The 25491-nt window shown below is 57.2% G+C and overlaps 1 protein-coding gene across 2 annotated transcripts in view; it reads right to left on the minus strand.

Annotated features, from left to right (window-relative positions):
• Positions 1-25491, minus strand: part of mettl25b (methyltransferase like 25B) — a 378445-nt gene that overhangs the window by 352318 nt on the left and 636 nt on the right. The gene's annotated exons all lie outside the window — the stretch shown is intronic.

The following is a 25491-nucleotide window of genomic DNA, read 5'->3' on the forward strand; positions in this document are numbered from 1 at the left end:
GTGAGGGTCCTCACGGGGGGGATATTGAACAGTGAGGGGTCACACTGAGGGGGGATATTGAACAGTGAGGGGTCTCACGGGGGGATATTGAACAGTGAGGGTCCTCACGGGGGGATATTGAACAGTGAGGGTCCTCACGGGGGGATATTGAACAGTGAGGGTCCTCACGGGGGAATATTGAACAGTGAGGGGTCACACTGAGGGGGGATATTGAACAGTGAGGGGTCTCACGGGGGGATATTGAACAGTGAGGGTCCTCACGGGGGGGATATTGAACAGTGAGGGGTCACACTGAGGGGGGATATTGAACAGTGAGGGGTCTCACGGGGGGATATTGAACAGTGAGGGTCCTCACGGGGGGATATTGAACAGTGAGGGTCCTCACGGGGGGGATATTGAACAGTGAGGAGTCACACTGAGGGGGGATATTGAACAGTGAGGGGTCTCACGGGGGGATATTGAACAGTGAGGGTCCTCACGGGGGGATATTGAACAGTGAGGGTCCTCACGGGGGGATATTGAACAGTGAGGGTCCTCACGGGGGGATATTGAACAGTGAGGGGTCTCACGGGGGGATATTGAACAGTGAGGGTCCTCACGGGGGGATATTGAACAGTGAGGGTCCTCACGGGGGGATATTGTACAGTGAGGGTCCTCACGGGGGGGGATATTGAACAGTGAGGGGTCTCACGGGGGGATATTGAACAGTGAGGGTCCTCACGGGGGGATATTGAACAGTGAGGGGTCTCACGGGGGGGATATTGAACAGTGAGGGGTCTCACGGGGGGATATTGAACAGTGAGGAGTCTCACGGGGGGATATTGAACAGCGAGGGTCCTCACGGGGGGGATATTGAACAGCGAGGGTCCTCACGGGGGGGATATTGAACAGTGAGGGGTCACACGGGGGGATATTGAACAGTGAGGGTCCTCACGGGGGGATATTGAACAGTGAGGGGTCTCACGGGGGGATATTGAACAGTGAGGGTCCTCACGGGGGGATATTGAACAGTGAGGGGTCACACGGGGGGGATATTGAACAGCGAGGGGTCTCACGGGGGGATATTGAACAGTGAGGGTCCTCACGGGGGGATATTGAACAGTGAGGGGTCTCACGGGGGGATATTGAACAGTGAGGGCCCTCACGGGGGGATATTGAACAGTGAGGGGTCTCACGGGGGGATATTGAACAGTGAGGGTCCTCACGGGGGGGATATTGAACAGTGAGGGTCCTCACGGGGGGATATTGAACAGTGAGGGGTCTCACGGGGGGGATATTGAACAGTGAGGGGTCTCACGGGGGGGATATTGAACAGTGAGGGGTCTCACGGGGGGATATTGAACAGTGAGGGGTCTCACGGGGGGATATTGAACAGTGAGGGTCCTCACGGGGGGATATTGAACAGTGAGGGGTCTCACGGGGGGATATTGAACAGTGAGGGGTCTCACGGGGGGATATTGAACAGTGAGGGTCCTCACGGGGGGATATTGAACAGTGAGGGGTCTCACGGGGGGATATTGAACAGTGAGGGGTCACACGGGGGGGATATTGAACAGTGAGGGGTCTCACGGGGGGGATATTGAACAGTGAGGGGTCTCACGGGGGGGATATTGAACAGTGAGGGTCCTCACGGGGGGATATTGAACAGTGAGGGTCCTCACGGGGGGATATTGAACAGTGAGGGTCCTCACGGGGGGATATTGAACAGTGAGGGTCCTCATGGTGGGATATTGAACAGTGAGGGGTCTCACGGGGGGGATATTGAACAGTGAGGGTCCTCACGGGGAGATATTGAACAGTGAGGGGTCTCACGGGGGGATATTGAACAGTGAGGGTCCTCACGGGGGGATATTGAACAGTGAGGGTCCTCACGGGGGGATATTGAACAGTGAGGGGTCACACGGGGGGGATATTGAACAGTGAGGGTCCTCACGGGGGGGATATTGAACAGTGAGGGGTCACACTGAGGGGGGATATTGAACAGTGAGGGGTCTCACGGGGGGGATATTGAACAGTGAGGGTCCTCACGGGGGGATATTGAACAGTGAGGGTCCTCACGGGGGGATATTGAACAGTGAGGGTCCTCACGGGGGAATATTGAACAGTGAGGGGTCACACTGAGGGGGGATATTGAACAGTGAGGGGTCTCACGGGGGGATATTGAACAGTGAGGGTCCTCACGGGGGGGATATTGAACAGTGAGGGGTCACACTGAGGGGGGATATTGAACAGTGAGGGGTCTCACGGGGGGATATTGAACAGTGAGGGTCCTCACGGGGGGATATTGAACAGTGAGGGTCCTCACGGGGGGGATATTGAACAGTGAGGAGTCACACTGAGGGGGGATATTGAACAGTGAGGGGTCTCACGGGGGGATATTGAACAGTGAGGGTCCTCACGGGGGGATATTGAACAGTGAGGGTCCTCACGGGGGGATATTGAACAGTGAGGGTCCTCACGGGGGGATATTGAACAGTGAGGGGTCTCACGGGGGGATATTGAACAGTGAGGGTCCTCACGGGGGGATATTGAACAGTGAGGGTCCTCACGGGGGGATATTGTACAGTGAGGGTCCTCACGGGGGGGGATATTGAACAGTGAGGGGTCTCACGGGGGGATATTGAACAGTGAGGGTCCTCACGGGGGGATATTGAACAGTGAGGGTCCTCACGGGGGGATATTGAACAGTGAGGGGTCTCACGGGGGGATATTGAACAGTGAGGGTCCTCACGGGGGGATATTGAACAGTGAGGGTCCTCACGGGGGGATATTGAACAGTGAGGGTCCTCACGGGGGGAAATTGTACAGTGAGGGTCCTCACGGGGGGGGATATTGAACAGTGAGGGGTCTCACGGGGGGATATTGAACAGTGAGGGTCCTCACGGGGGGGGATATTGAACAGTGAGGGGTCTCACGGGGGGATATTGAACAGTGAGGGTCCTCACGGGGGGGGATGTTGAACAGTGAGGAGTCACACTGAGGGGGGATATTGAACAGTGAGGGGTCTCACGGGGGGATATTGAACAGTGAGGGTCCTCACGGGGGGATATTGAACAGTGAGGGTCCTCACGGGGGGATATTGTACAGTGAGGGTCCTCACGGGGGGATATTGAACAGCGAGGGTCCTCACGGGGGGATATTGAACAGCGAGGGTCCTCACGGGGGGGATATTGAACAGTGAGGGTCCTCACGTGGGGATATTGAACAGCGAGGGTCCTCACGGGGGGATATTGTACAGTGAGGGTCCTCACGGGGGGGGATATTGAACAGTGAGGGGTCACACGGGGGGATATTGAACAGTGAAGGGTCTCACGGGGGGATGTTGAACAGTGAGGGGTCTCACGGAGGGATATTGAACAGCGAGGGTCCTCACGGGGGGATATTGAACAGTGAGGGTCCTCACGGGGGGGATGTTGAACAGTGAGGGGTCTCACGGAGGGATATTGAACAGCGAGGGTCCTCACGGGGGGATATTGTACAGTGAGGGTCCTCACGGGGGGGGATATTGAACAGTGAGGGGTCTCACGGGGGGATATTGAACAGTGAGGGTCCTCACGGGGGGATATTGAACAGTGAGGGGTCTCACGGGGGGATATTGAACAGTGAGGGTCCTCACGGGGGGGGATATTGAACAGTGAGGGGTCTCACGGGGGGATATTGAACAGTGAGGGGTCTCACGGGGGGGATATTGAACAGTGAGGGGTCTCACGGGAGGATATTGAACAGTGAGGGTCCTCACGGGGGGGATATTGAACAGTGAGGGTCCTCACGGGGGGGATATTGAACAGTGAGGGTCCTCACGGGTGGATATTGAACAGTGAGGGGTCTCACGGGGGGGATATTGAACAGTGAGGGGTCTCACGGGGGGATATTGAACAGTGAGGAGTCTCACGGGGGGATATTGAACAGCGAGGGTCCTCACGGGGGGGATATTGAACAGCGAGGGTCCTCACGGGGGGGATATTGAACAGTGAGGGGTCACACGGGGGGATATTGAACAGTGAGGGTCCTCACGGGGGGATATTGAACAGTGAGGGGTCTCACGGGGGGATATTGAACAGTGAGGGTCCTCACGGGGGGATATTGAACAGTGAGGGGTCACACGGGGGGGATATTGAACAGCGAGGGGTCTCACGGGGGGATATTGAACAGTGAGGGTCCTCACGGGGGGATATTGAACAGTGAGGGGTCTCACGGGGGGATATTGAACAGTGAGGGCCCTCACGGGGGGATATTGAACAGTGAGGGGTCTCACGGGGGGATATTGAACAGTGAGGGTCCTCACGGGGGGATATTGAACAGTGAGGGTCCTCACGGGGGGATATTGAACAGTGAGGGTCCTCACGGGGGGGATGTTGAACAGTGAGGGTCCTCACGGGGGGATATTGAACAGTGAGGGGTCTCACGGGGGGGATATTGAACAGTGAGGGGTCTCACGGGGGGGATATTGAACAGTGAGGGGTCTCACGGGGGGATATTGAACAGTGAGGGGTCTCACGGGGGGATATTGAACAGTGAGGGTCCTCACGGGGGGATATTGAACAGTGAGGGGTCTCACGGGATGATATTGAACAGTGAGGGTCCTCACGGGGGGATATTGAACAGTGAGCGGTCTCACGGGGGGATATTGAACAGTGAGGGGTCTCACGGGGGGATATTGAACAGTGAGGGTCCTCACGGGGGGATATTGAACAGTGAGGGGTCTCACGGGGGGATATTGAACAGTGAGGGGTCACACGGGGGGGATATTGAACAGTGAGGGGTCTCACGGGGGGGATATTGAACAGTGAGGGGTCTCACGGGGGGGATATTGAACAGTGAGGGTCCTCACGGGGGGATATTGAACAGTGAGGGTCCTCACGGGGGGATATTGAACAGTGAGGGTCCTCATGGTGGGATATTGAACAGTGAGGGGTCTCACGGGGGGGGATATTGAACAGTGAGGGTCCTCACGGGGAGATATTGAACAGTGAGGGGTCTCACGGGGGGATATTGAACAGTGAGGGTCCTCACGGGGGGATATTGAACAGTGAGGGTCCTCACGGGGGGATATTGAACAGTGAGGGGTCACACGGGGGGGATATTGAACAGTGAGGGTCCTCACGGGGGGGATATTGAACAGTGAGGGGTCACACTGAGGGGGGATATTGAACAGTGAGGGGTCTCACGGGGGGATATTGAACAGTGAGGGTCCTCACGGGGGGATATTGAACAGTGAGGGTCCTCACGGGGGGATATTGAACAGTGAGGGTCCTCACGGGGGGATATTGAACAGTGAGGGTCCTCACGGGGGAATATTGAACAGTGAGGGTCCTCACGGGGGAATATTGAACAGTGAGGGGTCACACTGAGGGGGGATATTGAACAGTGAGGGGTCTCACGGGGGGATATTGAACAGTGAGGGTCCTCACGGGGGGGATATTGAACAGTGAGGGGTCACACTGAGGGGGGATATTGAACAGTGAGGGGTCTCACGGGGGGATATTGAACAGTGAGGGTCCTCACGGGGGGATATTGAACAGTGAGGGTCCTCACGGGGGGATATTGAACAGTGAGGGTCCTCACGGGGGGATATTGAACAGTGAGGGTCCTCACGGGGGGATATTGAACAGTGAGGGGTCTCACGGGGGGATATTGAACAGTGAGGGTCCTCACGGGGGGATATTGAACAGTGAGGGTCCTCACGGGGGGATATTGTACAGTGAGGGTCCTCACGGGGGGGGATATTGAACAGTGAGGGGTCTCACGGGGGGATATTGAACAGTGAGGGTCCTCACGGGGGGGGATATTGAACAGTGAGGGGTCTCACGGGGGGATATTGAACAGTGAGGGTCCTCACGGGGGGGATGTTGAACAGTGAGGGGTCTCACGGGGGGGATATTGAACAGCGAGGGTCCTCACGGGGGGGATATTGAACAGTGAGGGTCCTCACGTGGGGATATTGAACAGCGAGGGTCCTCACGGGGGGATATTGTACAGTGAGTGTCCTCACGGGGGGGGATATTGAACAGTGAGGGGTCACACGGGGGGATATTGAACAGTGAAGGGTCTCACGGGGGGATGTTGAACAGTGAGGGGTCTCACGGAGGGATATTGAACAGCGAGGGTCCTCACGGGGGGATATTGAACAGTGAGGGTCCTCACGTGGGGGATGTTGAACAGTGAGGGGTCTCACGGAGGGATATTGAACAGCGAGGGTCCTCACGGGGGGATATTGTACAGTGAGGGTCCTCACGGGGGGGGATATTGAACAGTGAGGGGTCTCACGGGGGGATATTGAACAGTGAGGGTCCTCACGGGGGGGATATTGAACAGTGAGGGTCCTCACGGGGGGGATATTGAACAGTGAGGGGTCTCACGGGGGGATGTTGAACAGTGAGGGTCCTCACGGGGGGTATATTGAACAGTGAGGGTCCTCACGGGGGGGTATTGAACAGTGAGGGTCCTCACGGGGGGATATTGAACAGTGAGGGGTCTCACGGGGGGATATTGAACAGTGAGGGTCCTCACGGGGGGGGATATTGAACAGTGAGGGGTCTCACGGGAGGATATTGAACAGTGAGGGGTCTCACGGGGGGATATTGAACAGTGAGGGTCCTCACGGGGGGATATTGAACAGTGAGGGTCCTCACGGGGGGATATTGAACAGTGAGGGGTCTCACGGGGGGATATTGAACAGTGAGGGTCCTCACGGGGGGGGATATTGAACAGTGAGGGGTCTCACGGGGGGATATTGAACAGTGAGGGGTCTCACGGGGGGGATATTGAACAGTGAGGGGTCTCACGGGAGGATATTGAACAGTGAGGGTCCTCACGGGGGGGATATTGAACAGTGAGGGTCCTCACGGGGGGGATATTGAACAGTGAGGGTCCTCACGGGGGGATATTGAACAGTGAGGGGTCTCACGGGGGGGATATTGAACAGTGAGGGGTCTCACGGGGGGATATTGAACAGTGAGGAGTCTCACGGGGGGATATTGAACAGCGAGGGTCCTCACGGGGGGGATATTGAACAGCGAGGGTCCTCACGGGGGGGATATTGAACAGTGAGGGGTCTCACGGGGGGATATTGAACAGTGAGGGCCCTCACGGGGGAATATTGAACAGTGAGGGGTCTCACGGGGGGATATTGAACAGTGAGGGGTCACACGGGGGGATATTGAACAGTGAGGGTCCTCACGGGGGGATATTGAACAGTGGGGGTCCTCACGGGGGGGATATTGAACAGTGAGGGTCCTCACGGGGGGATATTGAACAGTGGGGGTCCTCACGGGGGGGGATATTGAACAGTGAGGGGTCTCACGGAGGGATATTGAACAGTGAGGGTCCTCACGGGGGGGATATTGAACAGTGAGGGTCCTCACGGGGGGGATATTGAACAGTGAGTGTCCTCACGGGGGGATATTGAACAGTGAGGGTCCTCACGGGGGGGGATATTGAACAGTGAGGGGTCTCACGGGGGGATATTGAACAGTGAGGGGTCACACGGGAGGGATATTGAACAGTGAAGGGTCTCACGGGGGGATATTGAACAGTGAGGGGTCTCACGGGGGGATATTGAACAGTGAGGGGTCTCACGGGGGGATATTGAACAGTGAGGGTCCTCACGGGGGAATATTGAACAGTGAGGGTCCTCACGGGGGGATATTGAACAGTGAGGGGTCTCACGGGGGGATATTGAACAGTGAGGGGTCTCACGGGGGGATATTGAACAGTGAGGGGTCTCACGGGGGGATATTGAACAGTGAGGGGTCTCACGGGGGGATATTGAACAGTGAGGGTCCTCACGGGGGGATATTGAACAGTGAGGGGTCACATGAGAGGGATATTGAACAGTGAGGGTCCTCACGGGGGGATATTGAACAGTGAGGGGTCTCACGGGGGGATATTGAGCAGAGAGGGTCCTCACGGGGGGGATATTGAACAGTGAGGGTCCTCACGGGGGGGATATTGAACAGTGAGGGGTCCTCACGGGGGGGGATATTGAACAGTGAGGGGTCTCACGGGGGGATATTGAACAGTGAGGGGTCTCACGGGGGGATATTGAACAGTGAGGGGTCACACGGGGGGGATATTGAACAGTGAGGGGTCTCACAGGGGGGATATTGAACAGTGAGGGTCCTCACGGGGGGATATTGAACAGTGAGGGGACACACTGAGGGGGGATATTGAACAGTGAGGGTACTCACGGGGGGATATTGAACAGTGAGGGGTCACACTGAGGGGGGATATTGAACAGTGAGGGTCCTCACGGGGGGATACTGAACATTGAGGGTCCTCACGGGGGGATATTGAACAGCGAGGGTCCTCACGGGGGGGATATTGAACAGCGAGGGTTCTCACGGGGGGGATATTGAACAGTGAGGGTTCTCACGGGGGGGATATTGAACAGTGAGGGTTCTCACGGGGGGATATTGAGCAGTGAGGGTCCTCACGGGGGGATATTGAGCAGTGAGGGTCCTCACGGGGGGATATTGAACAGTGAGGGTCCTCACGGGGGGGGATATTGAACAGTGAGGGGTCCTCACGGGGGGGATATTGAACAGCGAGGGTCCTCACGGGGGGGATATTGAACAGTGAGGGTTCTCACGGGGGGGATATTGAACAGTGAGGGGTCTCACGGGGGGATATTGAGCAGTGAGGGGTCTCACGGGGGGGATATTGAACAGTGAGGGGTCTCACGGCGGGATATTGAGCAGTGAGGGTCCTCACGGGGGGGATATTGAACAGCGAGGGTCCTCACGGGGGGGATATTGAACAGTGAGGGTTCTCACGGGGGGGATATTGAACAGTGAGGGTCCTCACGGGGGGATATTGAACAGTGAGGGTCCTCACGGGGGGGGATATTGAACAGTGAGGGGTCTCACGGGGGGATATTGAGCAGTGAGGGTCCTCACGGGGGGATATTGAACAGTGAGGGGTCACACGGGGGGATATTGAACAGTGAGGGTCCTCACGGGGGGATATTGAACAGTGAGGGGTCACACGGGGGGGATATTGAACAGCGAGGGGTCTCACGGGGGGATATTGAACAGTGAGGGTCCTCACGGGGGGATATTGAACAGTGAGGGTCCTCACGGGGGGATATTGAACAGTGAGGGTCCTCACGGGGGGATATTGAACAGTGAGGGTCCTCACGGGGGGGATGTTGAACAGTGAGGGTCCTCACGGGGGGATATTGAACAGTGAGGGGTCTCACGGGGGGGATATTGAACAGTGAGGGGTCTCACGGGGGGGATATTGAACAGTGAGGGGTCTCACGGGGGGATATTGAACAGTGAAGGTCTCACGGGGGGATATTGAACAGTGAGGGTCCTCACGGGGGGATATTGAACAGTGAGGGGTCTCACGGGATGATATTGAACAGTGAGGGTCCTCACGGGGGGATTTTGAACAGTGAGGGGTCTCACGGGGGGATATTGAACAGTGAGGGGTCTCACGGGGGGATATTGAACAGTGAGGGTCCTCACGGGGGGATATTGAACAGTGAGGGGTCTCACGGGGGGATATTGAACAGTGAGGGGTCACACGGGGGGGATATTGAACAGTGAGGGGTCTCACGGGGGGGATATTGAACAGTGAGGGGTCTCACGGGGGGGATATTGAACAGTGAGGGTCCTCACGGGGGGATATTGAACAGTGAGGGTCCTCACGGGGGGATATTGAACAGTAAGGGTCCTCATGGTGGGATATTGAACAGTGAGGGGTCTCACGGGGGGGATATTGAACAGTGAGGGTCCTCACGGGGAGATATTGAACAGTGAGGGGTCTCACGGGGGGATATTGAACAGTGAGGGGCCTCACGGGGGGATATTGAACAGTGAGGGTCCTCACGGGGGGATATTGAACAGTGAGGGGTCTCACGGGGGGGATATTGAACAGTGAGGGGTCTCACGGGGGGATATTGAACAGTGAGGAGTCTCACGGGGGGATATTGAACGGCGAGGGTCCTCACGGGGGGGATATTGAACAGCGAGGGTCCTCACGGGGGGGATATTGAACAGTGAGGGGTCTCACGGGGGGATATTGAACAGTGAGGGCCCTCACGGGGGAATATTGAACAGTGAGGGGTCTCACGGGGGGATATTGAACAGTGAGGGGTCACACGGGGGGATATTGAACAGTGAGGGTCCTCACGGGGGGATATTGAACAGTGGGGGTCCTCACGGGGGGGATATTGAACAGTGAGGGTCCTCACGGGGGGATATTGAACAGTGGGGGTCCTCACGGGGGGGGATATTGAACAGTGAGGGGTCTCACGGAGGGATATTGAACAGTGAGGGTCCTCACGGGGGGGATATTGAACAGTGAGGGTCCTCACGGGGGGGATATTGAACAGTGAGTGTCCTCACGGGGGGATATTGAACAGTGAGGGTCCTCACGGGGGGGGATATTGAACAGTGAGGGGTCTCACGGGGGGATATTGAACAGTGAGGGGTCACACGGGAGGGATATTGAACAGTGAAGGGTCTCACGGGGGGATATTGAACAGTGAGGGGTCTCACGGGGGGATATTGAACAGTGAGGGGTCTCACGGGGGGATATTGAACAGTGAGGGTCCTCACGGGGGAATATTGAACAGTGAGGGTCCTCACGGGGGGATATTGAACAGTGAGGGGTCTCACGGGGGGATATTGAACAGTGAGGGGTCTCACGGGGGGATATTGAACAGTGAGGGGTCTCACGGGGGGATATTGAACAGTGAGGGGTCTCACGGGGGGATATTGAACAGTGAGGGTCCTCACGGGGGGATATTGAACAGTGAGGGGTCACACGAGAGGGATATTGAACAGTGAGGGTCCTCACGGGGGGATATTGAACAGTGAGGGGTCTCACGGGGGGATATTGAGCAGAGAGGGTCCTCACGGGGGGGATATTGAACAGTGAGGGTCCTCACGGGGGGGATATTGAACAGTGAGGGGTCCTCACGGGGGGGGATATTGAACAGTGAGGGGTCTCACGGGGGGATATTGAACAGTGAGGGGTCTCACGGGGGGATATTGAACAGTGAGGGGTCACACGGGGGGGATATTGAACAGTGAGGGGTCTCACAGGGGGGATATTGAACAGTGAGGGTCCTCACGGGGGGATATTGAACAGTGAGGGGACACACTGAGGGGGGATATTGAACAGTGAGGGTACTCACGGGGGGATATTGAACAGTGAGGGGTCACACTGAGGGGGGATATTGAACAGTGAGGGTCCTCACGGGGGGATACTGAACATTGAGGGTCCTCACGGGGGGATATTGAACAGCGAGGGTCCTCACGGGGGGGATATTGAACAGCGAGGGTTCTCACGGGGGGGATATTGAACAGTGAGGGTTCTCACGGGGGGGATATTGAACAGTGAGGGTTCTCACGGGGGGATATTGAGCAGTGAGGGTCCTCACGGGGGGATATTGAGCAGTGAGGGTCCTCACGGGGGGATATTGAACAGTGAGGGTCCTCACGGGGGGGGATATTGAACAGTGAGGGGTCCTCACGGGGGGGATATTGAACAGCGAGGGTCCTCACGGGGGGGATATTGAACAGTGAGGGTTCTCACGGGGGGGATATTGAACAGTGAGGGGTCTCACGGGGGGATATTGAGCAGTGAGGGGTCTCACGGGGGGGATATTGAACAGTGAGGGGTCTCACGGCGGGATATTGAGCAGTGAGGGTCCTCACGGGGGGGATATTGAACAGCGAGGGTCCTCACGGGGGGGATATTGAACAGTGAGGGTTCTCACGGGGGGGATATTGAACAGTGAGGGTCCTCACGGGGGGATATTGAACAGTGAGGGTCCTCACGGGGGGGGATATTGAACAGTGAGGGGTCTCACGGGGGGATATTGAGCAGTGAGGGTCCTCACGGGGGGATATTGAACAGTGAGGGGTCACACGGGGGGATATTGAACAGTGAGGGTCCTCACGGGGGGATATTGAACAGTGAGGGGTCACACGGGGGGGATATTGAACAGCGAGGGGTCTCACGGGGGGATATTGAACAGTGAGGGTCCTCACGGGGGGATATTGAACAGTGAGGGTCCTCACGGGGGGATATTGAACAGTGAGGGTCCTCACGGGGGGATATTGAACAGTGAGGGTCCTCACGGGGGGGATGTTGAACAGTGAGGGTCCTCACGGGGGGATATTGAACAGTGAGGGGTCTCACGGGGGGGATATTGAACAGTGAGGGGTCTCACGGGGGGGATATTGAACAGTGAGGGGTCTCACGGGGGGATATTGAACAGTGAGGGGTCTCACGGGGGGATATTGAACAGTGAGGGTCCTCACGGGGGGATATTGAACAGTGAGGGGTCTCACGGGATGATATTGAACAGTGAGGGTCCTCACGGGGGGATTTTGAACAGTGAGGGGTCTCACGGGGGGATATTGAACAGTGAGGGGTCTCACGGGGGGATATTGAACAGTGAGGGTCCTCACGGGGGGATATTGAACAGTGAGGGGTCTCACGGGGGGATATTGAACAGTGAGGGGTCACACGGGGGGGATATTGAACAGTGAGGGGTCTCACGGGGGGGATATTGAACAGTGAGGGGTCTCACGGGGGGGATATTGAACAGTGAGGGTCCTCACGGGGGGATATTGAACAGTGAGGGTCCTCACGGGGGGATATTGAACAGTGAGGGTCCTCATGGTGGGATATTGAACAGTGAGGGGTCTCACGGGGGGGATATTGAACAGTGAGGGTCCTCACGGGGAGATATTGAACAGTGAGGGGTCTCACGGGGGGATATTGAACAGTGAGGGTCCTCACGGGGGGATATTGAACAGTGAGGGTCCTCACGGGGGGATATTGAACAGTGAGGGGTCACACGGGGGGGATATTGAACAGTGAGGGTCCTCACGGGGGGGATATTGAACAGTGAGGGTCCTCACGGGGGGGATATTGAACAGTGAGGGGTCACACTGAGGGGGGTTATTGAACAGTGAGGGGTCTGACGGGGGGATATTGAACAGTGAGGGTCCTCACGGGGGGATATTGAACAGTGAGGGTCCTCACGGGGGGATATTGAACAGTGAGGGTCCTCACGGGGGGATATTGAACAGTGAGGGTCCTCACGGGGGAATATTGAACAGTGAGGGGTCACACTGAGGGGGGATATTGAACAGTGAGGGGTCTCACGGGGGGATATTGAACAGTGAGGGTCCTCACGGGGGGGATATTGAACAGTGAGGGGTCACACTGAGGGGGGATATTGAACAGTGAGGGGTCTCACGGGGGGATATTGAACAGTGAGGGTCCTCACGGGGGGATATTGAACAGTGAGGGTCCTCACGGGGGGATATTGAACAGTGAGGGTCCTCACGGGGGGATATTGAACAGTGAGGGGTCTCACGGGGGGATATTGAACAGTGAGGGTCCTCACGGGGGGATATTGAACAGTGAGGGTCCTCACGGGGGGATATTGTACAGTGAGGGTCCTCACGGGGGGGGATATTGAACAGTGAGGGGTCTCACGGGGGGATATTGAACAGTGAGGGTCCTCACGGGGGGGGATATTGAACAGTGAGGGGTCTCACGGGGGGATATTGAACAGTGAGGGTCCTCACGGGGGGGATGTTGAACAGTGAGGGGTCTCACGGGGGGGATATTGAACAGTGAGGGTCCTCACGGGGGGATATTGTACAGTGAGGGTCCTCACGTGGGGATATTGAACAGCGAGGGTCCTCACGGGGGGATATTGAACAGCGAGGGTCCTCACGGGGGGGATATTGAACAGTGAGGGTCCTCACGTGGGGATATTGAACAGCGAGGGTCCTCACGGGGGGATATTGTACAGTGAGGGTCCTCACGGGGGGGGATATTGAACAGTGAGGGGTCACACGGGGGGATATTGAACAGTGAAGGGTCTCACGGGGGGATGTTGAACAGTGAGGGGTCTCACGGAGGGATATTGAACAGCGAGGGTCCTCACGGGGGGATATTGAACAGTGAGGGTCCTCACGGGGGGGATGTTGAACAGTGAGGGGTCTCACGGAGGGATATTGAACAGCGAGGGTCGTCACGGGGGGATATTGTACAGTGAGGGTCCTCACGGGGGGGGATATTGAACAGTGAGGGGTCTCACGGGGGGATATTGAACAGTGAGGGTCCTCACGGGGGGGATATTGAACAGTGAGGGTCCTCACGGGGGGGATATTGAACAGTGAGGGGTCTCACGGGGGGATGTTGAACAGTGAGGGTCCTCACGGGGGGTATATTGAACAGTGAGGGTCCTCACGGGGGGGTATTGAACAGTGAGGGTCCTCACGGGGGGATATTGAACAGTGAGGGGTCTCACGGGGGGATATTGAACAGTGAGGGTCCTCACGGGGGGGGATATTGAACAGTGAGGGGTCTCACGGGAGGATATTGAACAGTGAGGGGTCTCACGGGGGGATATTGAACAGTGAGGGTCCTCACGGGGGGATATTGAACAGTGAGGGTCCTCACGGGGGGATATTGAACAGTGAGGGGTCTCACGGGGGGATATTGAACAGTGAGGGTCCTCACGGGGGGGGATATTGAACAGTGAGGGGTCTCACGGGGGGATATTGAACAGTGAGGGGTCTCACGGGGGGGATATTGAACAGTGAGGGGTCTCACGGGAGGATATTGAACAGTGAGGGTCCTCACGGGGGGGATATTGAACAGTGAGGGTCCTCACGGGGGGGATATTGAACAGTGAGGGTCCTCACGGGGGGATATTGAACAGTGAGGGGTCTCACGGGGGGGATATTGAACAGTGAGGGGTCTCACGGGGGGATATTGAACAGTGAGGAGTCTCACGGGGGGATATTGAACAGCGAGGGTCCTCACGGGGGGGATATTGAACAGCGAGGGTCCTCACGGGGGGGATATTGAACAGTGAGGGGTCTCACGGGGGGATATTGAACAGTGAGGGCCCTCACGGGGGGATATTGAACAGTGAGGGGTCTCACGGGGGGATATTGAACAGTGAGGGGTCACACGGGGGGATATTGAACAGTGAGGGTCCTCACGGGGGGATATTGAACAGTGGGGGTCCTCACGGGGGGGATATTGAACAGTGAGGGTCCTCACGGGGGGATATTGAACAGTGGGGGTCCTCACGGGGGGGGATATTGAACAGTGAGGGGTCTCACGGAGGGATATTGAACAGTGAGGGTCCTCACGGGGGGGATATTGAACAGTGAGGGTCCTCACGGGGGGGATATTGAACAGTGAGTGTCCTCACGGGGGGATATTGAACAGTGAGGGTCCTCACGGGGGGGGATATTGAACAGTGAGGGGTCTCACGGGGGGATATTGAACAGTGAGGGGTCACACGGGGGGGATATTGAACAGTGAAGGGTCTCACGGGGGGATATTGAACAGTGAGGGGTCTCACGGGGGGATATTGAACAGTGAGGGGTCTCACGGGGGGATATTGAACAGTGAGGGTCCTCACGGGGGAATATTGAACAGTGAGGGTCCTCACGGGGGGATATTGAACAGTGAGGGGTCTCACGGGGGGATATTGAACAGTGAGGGGTCTCACGGGGGGATATTGAACAGTGAGGGTCCTCACGGGGGGGGATATTGAACAGTGAGGGGTCTCACGGGGGGATATTGAACAGTGAGGGGTCTCACGGGGGGGATATTGAACAGTGAGGGGTCTCACGGGAGGATATTGAACAGTGAGGGTCCTCACGGGGGGGATATTGAACAGTGAGGGTCCTCACGGGGGGGATATTGAACAGTGAGGGTCCTCACGGGGGGATATTGAACAGTGAGGGGTCTCACGGGGGGGATATTGAACAGTGAGGGGTCTCACGGGGGGATATTGAACAGTGAGGAGTCTCACGGGGGGATATTGAACAGCGAGGGTCCTCACGGGGGGGATATTGAACAGCGAGGGTCCTCACGGGGGGGATATTGAACAGTGAGGGGTCTCACGGGGGGATATTGAACAGTGAGGGCCCTCACGGGGGGATATTGAACAGTGAGGGGTCTCACGGGGGGATATTGAACAGTGAGGGGTCACACGGGGGGATATTGAACAGTGAGGGTCCTCACGGGGGGATATTGAACAGTGGGGGTCCTCACGGGGGGGATATTGAACAGTGAGGGTCCTCACGGGGGGATATTGAACAGTGGGGGTCCTCACGGGGGGGGATATTGAACAGTGAGGGGTCTCACGGAGGGATATTGAACAGTGAGGGTCCTCACGGGGGGGATATTGAACAGTGAGGGTCCTCACGGGGGGGATATTGAACAGTGAGTGTCCTCACGGGGGGATATTGAACAGTGAGGGTCCTCACGGGGGGGGATATTGAACAGTGAGGGGTCTCACGGGGGGATATTGAACAGTGAGGGGTCACACGGGGGGGATATTGAACAGTGAAGGGTCTCACGGGGGGATATTGAACAGTGAGGGGTCTCACGGGGGGATATTGAACAGTGAGGGGTCTCACGGGGGGATATTGAACAGTGAGGGTCCTCACGGGGGAATATTGAACAGTGAGGGTCCTCACGGGGGGATATTGAACAGTGAGGGGTCTCACGGGGGGATATTGAACAGTGAGGGGTCTCACGGGGGGATATTGAACAGTGAGGGGTCTCACGGGGGGATATTGAACAGTGAGGGGACACACTGAGGGGGGATATTGAACAGTGAGGGTCCTCACGGGGGGATATTGAACAGTGAGGGGTCACACTGAGGGGGGATATTGAACAGTGAGGGTCCTCACGGGGGGATATTGAACATTGAGGGTCCTCACGGGGGGATATTGAACAGCGAGGGTCCTCACGGGGGGGATATTGAACAGCGAGGGTTCTCACGGGGGGGATATTGAACAGTGAGTGTTCTCACGGGGGGATATTGAGCAGTGAGGGTCCTCACGGGGGGATATTGAGCAGTGAGGGTCCTCACGGGGGGATATTGAACAGTGAGGGTCCTCACGGGGGGGGATATTGAACAGTGAGGGGTCCTCACGGGGGGGATATTGAACAGCGAGGGTCCTCACGGGGGGGATATTGAACAGTGAGGGTTCTCACGGGGGGGATATTGAACAGTGAGGGGTCTCACGGGGGGATATTGAGCAGTGAGGGGTCTCACGGGGGGGATATTGAACAGTGAGGGGTCTCACGGCGGGATATTGAGCAGTGAGGGTCCTCACGGGGGGGATATTGAACAGCGAGGGTCCTCACGGGGGGGATATTGAACAGTGAGGGTTCTCACGGGGGGGATATTGAACAGTGAGGGTCCTCACGGGGGGATATTGAACAGTGAGGGTCCTCACGGGGGGGGATATTGAACAGTGAGGGGTCTCACGGGGGGATATTGAGCAGTGAGGGTCCTCACGGGGGGATATTGAACAGTGAGGGGTCACACGGGGGGATATTGAACAGTGAGGGTCCTCACGGGGGGATATTGAACAGTGAGGGGTCACACGGGGGGGATATTGAACAGCGAGGGGTCTCACGGGGGGATATTGAACAGTGAGGGTCCTCACGGGGGGATATTGAACAGTGAGGGTCCTCACGGGGGGATATTGAACAGTGAGGGGTCTCACGGGGGGATATTGAACAGTGAGGGCCCTCACGGGGGGATATTGAACAGTGAGGGGTCTCACGGGGGGATATTGAACAGTGAGGGTCCTCACGGGGGGATATTGAACAGTGAGGGTCCTCACGGGGGGGATGTTGAACAGTGAGGGTCCTCACGGGGGGATATTGAACAGTGAGGGGTCTCACGGGGGGGATATTGAACAGTGAGGGGTCTCACGGGGGGGATATTGAACAGTGAGGGGTCTCACGGGGGGATATTGAACAGTGAGGGTCCTCACGGGGGGATATTGAACAGTGAGGGGTCTCACGGGGGGATATTGAACAGTGAGGGTCCTCACGGGGGGATATTGAACAGTGAGGGGTCTCACGGGGGGATATTGAACAGTGAGGGGTCTCACGGGGGGATATTGAACAGTGAGGGTCCTCACGGGGGGATATTGAACAGTAAGGGGTCTCACGGGGGGATATTGAACAGTGAGGGGTCACACGGGGGGGATATTGAACAGTGAGGGGTCTCACGGGGGGGATATTGAACAGTGACGGGTCTCACGGGGGGGATATTGAACAGTGAGGGTCCTCACGGGGGGATATTGAACAGTGAGGGTCCTCACGGGGGGATATTGAACAGTGAGGGTCCTCACGGGGGGATATTGAACAGTGAGGGTCCTCACGGGGGGATATTGAACAGTGAGGGTCCTCATGGTGGGATATTGAACAGTGAGGGGTCTCACGGGGGGGATATTGAACAGTGAGGGTCCTCACGGGGAGATATTGAACAGTGAGGGGTCTCACGGGGGGATATTGAACAGTGAGGGTCCTCACGGGGGGATATTGAACAGTGAGGGTCCTCACGGGGGGATATTGAACAGTGAGGGGTCTCACGGGGGGATATTGAACAGTGAGGGTCCTCACGGGGGGATATTGAACAGTGAGGGTCCTCACGGGGGGATATTGAACAGTGAGGAGTCACACTGAGGGGGGATATTGAACAGTGAGGGGTCTCACGGGGGGATATTGAACAGGGAGGGTCCTCACGGGGGGGATATTGAACAGTGAGGGGTCACACTGAGGGGGGATATTGAACAGTGAGGGGTCTCACGGGGGGATATTGAACAGTGAGGGTCCTCACGGGGGGATATTGAACAGTGAGGGTCCTCACGGGGGGGATATTGAACAGTGAGGAGTCACACTGAGGGGGGATATTGAACAGTGAGGGGTCTCACGGGGGGATATTGAACAGTGAGGGTCCTCACGGGGGGATATTGAACAGTGAGGGTCCTCACGGGGGGATATTGAACAGTGAGGGTCCTCACGGGGGGATATTGAACAGTGAGGGGTCTCACGGGGGGATATTGAACAGTGAGGGTCCTCACGGGGGGATATTGAACAGTGAGGGTCCTCACGGGGGGATATTGTACAGTGAGGGTCCTCACGGGGGGGGATATTGAACAGTGAGGGGTCTCACGGGGGGATATTGAACAGTGAGGGTCCTCACGGGGGGGGATATTGAACAGTGAGGGGTCTCACGGGGGGATATTGAACAGTGAGGGTCCTCACGGGGGGGATGTTGAACAGTGAGGGGTCTCACGGGGGGGATATTGAACAGTGAGGGTCCTCACGGGGGCATATTGTACAGTGAGGGTCCTCACGTGGGGATATTGAACAGCGAGGGTCCTCACGGGGGGATATTGAACAGCGAGGGTCCTCACGGGGGGGATATTGAACAGCGAGGGTCCTCACGGGGGGATATTGTACAGTGAGGGTCCTCACGGGGGGGGATATTGAACAGTGAGGGGTCACACGGGGGGATATTGAACAGTGAAGGGTCTCACGGGGGGATGTTGAACAGTGAGGGGTCTCACGGAGGGATATTGAACAGCGAGGGTCCTCACGGGGGGATATTGAACAGTGAGGGTCCTCACGGGGGGGATGTTGAACAGCGAGGGGTCTCACGGAGGGATATTGAACAGCGAGGGTCCTCACGGGGGGTTATTGTACAGTGAGGGTCCTCACGGGGGGGATATTGAACAGTGAGGGGTCTCACGGGGGGATATTGAACAGTGAGGGTCCTCACGGGGGGATATTGAACAGTGAGGGGTCTCACGGGGGGATATTGAACAGTGAGGGTCCTCACGGGGGGATATTGAACAGTGAGGGGTCTCACGGGGGGATATTGAACAGTGAGGGGTCTCACGGGGGGATATTGAACAGTGAGGGTCCTCACGGGGGGATATTGAACAGTGAGGGTCCTCACGGGGGGATATTGAACAGTGAGGGTCCTCACGGGGGGATATTGAACAGTGAGGGTCCTCACGGGGGGATATTGAACAGTGAGGGGTCACACGGGGGGGATATTGAACAGTGAGGGTCCTCACGGGGGGGATATTGAACAGTGAGGGGTCACACTGAGGGGGGATATTGAACAGTGAGGGGTCTCACGGGGGGATATTGAACAGTGAGGGTCCTCACGGGGGGATATTGAACAGTGAGGGTCCTCACGGGGGGATATTGAACAGTGAGGGTCCTCACGGGGGGATATTGAACAGTGAGGGTCCTCACGGGGGAATATTGAACAGTGAGGGGTCACACTGAGGGGGGATATTGAACAGTGAGGGGTCTCACGGGGGGATATTGAACAGTGAGGGTCCTCACGGGGGGGGATATTGAACAGTGAGGGGTCACACTGAGGGGGGATATTGAACAGTGAGGGGTCTCACGGGGGGATATTGAACAGTGAGGGTCCTCACGGGGGGATATTGAACAGTGAGGGTCCTCACGGGGGGGATATTGAACAGTGAGGAGTCACACTGAGGGGGGATATTGAACAGTGAGGGGTCTCACGGGGGGATATTGAACAGTGAGGGTCCTCACGGGGGGATATTGAACAGTGAGGGTCCTCACGGGGGGATATTGAACAGTGAGGGTCCTCACGGGGGGATATTGAACAGTGAGGGGTCTCACGGGGGGATATTGAACAGTGAGGGTCCTCACGGGGGGATATTGAACAGTGAGGGTCCTCACGGGGGGATATTGTACAGTGAGGGTCCTCACGGGGGGGGATATTGAACAGTGAGGGGTCTCACGGGGGGATATCGAACAGTGAGGGTCCTCACGGGGGGGGGGGATATTGAACAGTGAGGGGTCTCACGGGGGGATATTGAACAGTGAGGGTCCTCACGGGGGGGATGTTGAACAGTGAGGGGTCTCACGGGGGGGATATTGAACAGTGAGGGTCCTCACGGGGGGATATTGTACAGTGAGGGTCCTCACGTGGGGATATTGAACAGCGAGGGTCCTCACGGGGGGATATTGAACAGCGAGGGTCCTCACGGGGGGGATATTGAACAGTGAGGGTCCTCACGTGGGGATATTGAACAGCGAGGGTCCTCACGGGGGGATATTGTACAGTGAGGGTCCTCACGGGGGGGGATATTTAACAGTGAGGGGTCACACGGGGGGATATTGAACAGTGAAGGGTCTCACGGGGGGATGTTGAACAGTGAGGGGTCTCACGGAGGGATATTGAACAGCGAGGGTCCTCACGGGGGGATATTGAACAGTGAGGGTCCTCACGGGGGGGATGTTGAACAGTGAGGGGTCTCACGGAGGGATATTGAACAGCGAGGGTCCTCACGGGGGGATATTGTACAGTGAGGGTCCTCACGGGGGGGGATATTGAACAGTGAGGGGTCTCACGGGGGGATATTGAACAGTGAGGGTCCTCACGGGGGGGATATTGAACAGTGAGGGTCCTCACGGGGGGGATATTGAACAGTGAGGGGTCTCACGGGGGGATATTGAACAGTGAGGGTCCTCACGGGGGGTATATTGAACAGTGAGGGTCCTCACGGGGGGATATTGAACAGTGAGGGTCCTCACGGGGGGATATTGAACAGTGAGGGGCCTCACGGGGGGATATTGAACAGTGAGGGTCCTCACGGGGGGGGATATTGAACAGTGAGGGGTCTCACGGGAGGATATTGAACAGTGAGGGGTCTCACGGGGGGATATTGAACAGTGAGGGTCCTCACGGGGGGATATTGAACAGTGAGGGTCCTCACGGGGGGATATTGAACAGTGAGGGGTCTCACGGGGGGATATTGAACAGTGAGGGTCCTCACGGGGGGGGGATATTGAACAGTGAGGGGTCTCACGGGGGGATATTGAACAGTGAGGGGTCTCACGGGGGGGATATTGAACAGTGAGGGGTCTCACGGGAGGATATTGAACAGTGAGGGTCCTCACGGGGGGGATATTGAACAGTGAGGGCCCTCACGGGGGGGATATTGAACAGTGAGGGTCCTCACGGGGGGATATTGAACAGTGAGGGGTCTCACGGGGGGGATATTGAACAGTGAGGGGTCTCACGGGGGGATATTGAACAGTGAGGAGTCTCACGGGGGGATATTGAACAGCGAGGGTCCTCACGGGGGGGATATTGAACAGCGAGGGTCCTCACGGGGGGGATATTGAACAGTGAGGGTCCTCACGGGGGGATGTTGAACAGTGAGGGTCCTCACGGGGGGATATTGAACAGTGAGGGGTCTCACGGGGGGATATTGAACAGTGAGGGTCCTCACGGGGGGATATTGAACAGTGAGGGTCCTCACGGGGGGGATGTTGAACAGTGAGGGTCCTCACGGGGGGATATTGAACAGTGAGGGGTCTCACGGGGGGGATATTGAACAGTGAGGGGTCTCACGGGGGGATATTGAGCAGTGAGGGTCCTCACGGGGGGGACATTGAACAGCGAGGGTCCTCACGGGGGGGATATTGAACAGTGAGGGTTCTCACGGGGGGGATATTGAACAGTGAGGGTCCTCACGGGGGGATATTGAACAGTGAGGGTCCTCACGGGGGGGGATATTGAACAGTGAGGGGTCTCACGGGGGGATATTGAGCAGTGAGGGTCCTCACGGGGGGATATTGAACAGTGAGGGGTCTCACGGGGGGATATTGAACAGTGAGGGGTCACACGGGGGGATATTGAACAGTGAGGGTCCTCACGGGGGTATATTGAACAGTGAGGGGTCTCACGGGGGGATATTGAACAGTGAGGGTCCTCACGGGGGGATATTGAACAGTGAAGGGTCCTCACGGGGGGATATTGAACAGTGAGGGGTCTCACGGGGGGGATATTGAGCAGTGAGGGTCCTCACGGGGGGATATTGAACAGTGAGGGGTCACACGGGGGGGATATTGAGCAGTGAGGGTCCTCACGGGGGGATATTGAACAGTGAAGGGTCCTCACGGGGGGATATTGAGCAGTGAGGGTCCTCACGGGGGGATATTGAACAGTGAAGGGTCCTCACGGGGGGATATTGAACAGTGAGGGGTCTCACGGGGGGGATATTGAGCAGTGAGGGTCCTCACGGGGGGATATTGAACAGTGAGGGTCCTCACGGGGGGGGATATTGAACAGTGAGGGTCCTCACGGGGGGGGATATTGAACAGTGAGGGTCCTCACGGGGGGATATTGAACAGTGAGGGTCCTCACGGGGGGGGAAATTGAACAGTGAGGGGTCTCACGGGGGGATATTGAACAGTGAGGGTCCTCACGGGGGGGGATATTGAACAGTGAGGGTCCTCACGGGGGGGGGATATTGAACAGTGAGGGTCCTCACGGGGGGGGATATTGAACAGTGAGGGTCCTCACGGGGGGCTATTGAACAGTGAGGGTCCTCACGGGGGGGGATATTGAACAGTGAGGGGTCTCACGGGGGGATATTGAACAGTGAGGGGTCTCACGGGGGGATATTGAACAGTGAGGGGTCTCACGGGGGGATGTTGAACAGTGAGGGTCCTCACGGGGGGATATTGAACAGTGAGGGGTCTCACGGGGGGATGTTGAACAGTGAGGGTCCTCACGGGGGGGATATTGAGCAGTGAGGGTCCTCACGGGGGGATATTGAGCAGTGAGGGGTCACACGGGGGGGATATTGAACAGTGAGGGTCCTCACGGGGGGGATATTGAACAGTGAGGGGTCTCACGGGGGGGATATTGAACAGTGAGGGGTCTCACGGGGGGATATTGAACAGTGAGGGGTCTCACGGGGGGATATTGAGCAGTGAGGGGTCTCACGGGGGGATATTGAGCAGCGAGGGGTCTCACGGGGGGGATATTGAACAGTGAGGGTCCTCACGGGGGGGATATTGAACAGTGAGGGGTCTCACGGGGGGGATATTGAACAGTGAGGGGTCTCACGGGGGGGATATTGAACAGTGAGAGGTCTCACGGGGGGATATTGAACAGTGAGGGTCCTCACGGGGGGATATTGAACAGTGAGGGTCCTCACGGGGGGGATGTTGAACAGTGAGGGGTCTCACGGGGGGATATTGAACAGTGAGGGGTCTCACGGGGGGATATTGAACAGTGAGGGGTCTCACGGGGGGGATATTGAACAGTGAGGGGTCTCACGGGGGGGATATTGAACAGTGAGGGGTCTCACGGGGGGATATTGAACAGTGAGGGGTCTCACGGGGGGGATATTGAACAGTGAGGGGTCTCACGGGGGGATATTGAACAGTGAGGGTCCTCACGGGGGGGATGTTGAACAGTGAGGGGTCTCACGGGGGGGATATTGAACAGTGAGGGGTCTCACGGGGGGGATATTGAACAGTGAGGGTCCTCACGGGGGGGGATATTGAACAGTGAGGGTCCTCACGGGGGGGGATATTGAACAGTGAGGGTCCTCACGGGGGGATATTGAACAGTGAGGGTCCTCATGGGGGGGGATATTGAACAGTGAGGGGTCTCACGGGGGGATATTGAACAGTGAGGGTCCTCACGTGGGGGATATTGAACAGTGAGGGTCCTCACGGGGGGGGATATTGAACAGTGAGGGTCCTCACGGGGGGGGATATTGAACAGTGAGGGTCCTCACGGGGGGCTATTGAACAGTGAGGGTCCTCACGGGGGGGGATATTGAACAGTGAGGGGTCTCACGGGGGGATATTGAACAGTGAGGGGTCTCACGGGGGGATATTGAACAGTGATGGGTCTCACGGGGGGATGTTGAACAGTGAGGGTCCTCACGGGGGGATATTGAACAGTGAGGGGTCTCACGGGGGGATGTTGAACAGTGAGGGGTCTCACGGGAGGATATTGAACAGTGAGGGTCCTCACGGGGGGATATTGAACAGTGAGGGGTCTCACGGGGGGATGTTGAACAGTGAGGGGTCTCACGGGAGGATATTGAACAGTGAGGGTCCTCACGGGGGGATATTGAACAGTGAGGGGTCTCACGGGGGGATATTGAGCAGTGAGGGTCCTCACGGGGGGGATATTGAGCAGTGAGGGGTCTCACGGGGGGATATTGAACAGTGAGGGTCCTCACGGGGGGATATTGAACAGTGAGGGTCCTCACGGGGGGATATTGAACAGTGAGGGTCCTCACGGGGGGGATATTGAGCAGTGAGGGTCCTCACGGGGGGATATTGAACAGTGAGGGTCCTCACGGGGGTGATATTGAACAGTGAGGGGTCACACGGGGGGGATATTGAACAGTGAGGGTCCTCACGGGGGGGATATTGAACAGTAAGGGTCCTCACGGGGGGGATATTGAACAGTGAGGGTCCTCACGGGGGGGATATTGAACAGTGAGGGGTCTCACGGGGGGGATATTGAACAGTGAGGGGTCTCACGGGGGGATATTGAGCAGCGAGGGGTCTCACGGGGGGATATTGAACAGTGAGGCTCCTCACGGGGGGATATTGAACAGTGAGGGGTCTCACGGGGGGGGATATTGAACAGTGAGGGGTCTCACGGGGGGATATTGAACAGTGAGGGTCCTCACGGGGGGGATATTGAACAGTGAGGGGTCTCACGGGGGGATATTGAGCAGTGAGGGTCCTCACGGGGGGGATATTGAACAGTGAGGGGTCTCACGGGGGGGATATTGAACAGTGAGGGGTCACACGGGGGGGATATTGAACAGTGAGGGGTCTCACGGGGGGATATTGAACAGTGAG

Source organism: Chiloscyllium punctatum, chromosome 28 (genome assembly GCF_047496795.1).
Source record: "Chiloscyllium punctatum isolate Juve2018m chromosome 28, sChiPun1.3, whole genome shotgun sequence".
Classification (NCBI taxonomy): Eukaryota; Metazoa; Chordata; class Chondrichthyes; order Orectolobiformes; family Hemiscylliidae; genus Chiloscyllium; species Chiloscyllium punctatum.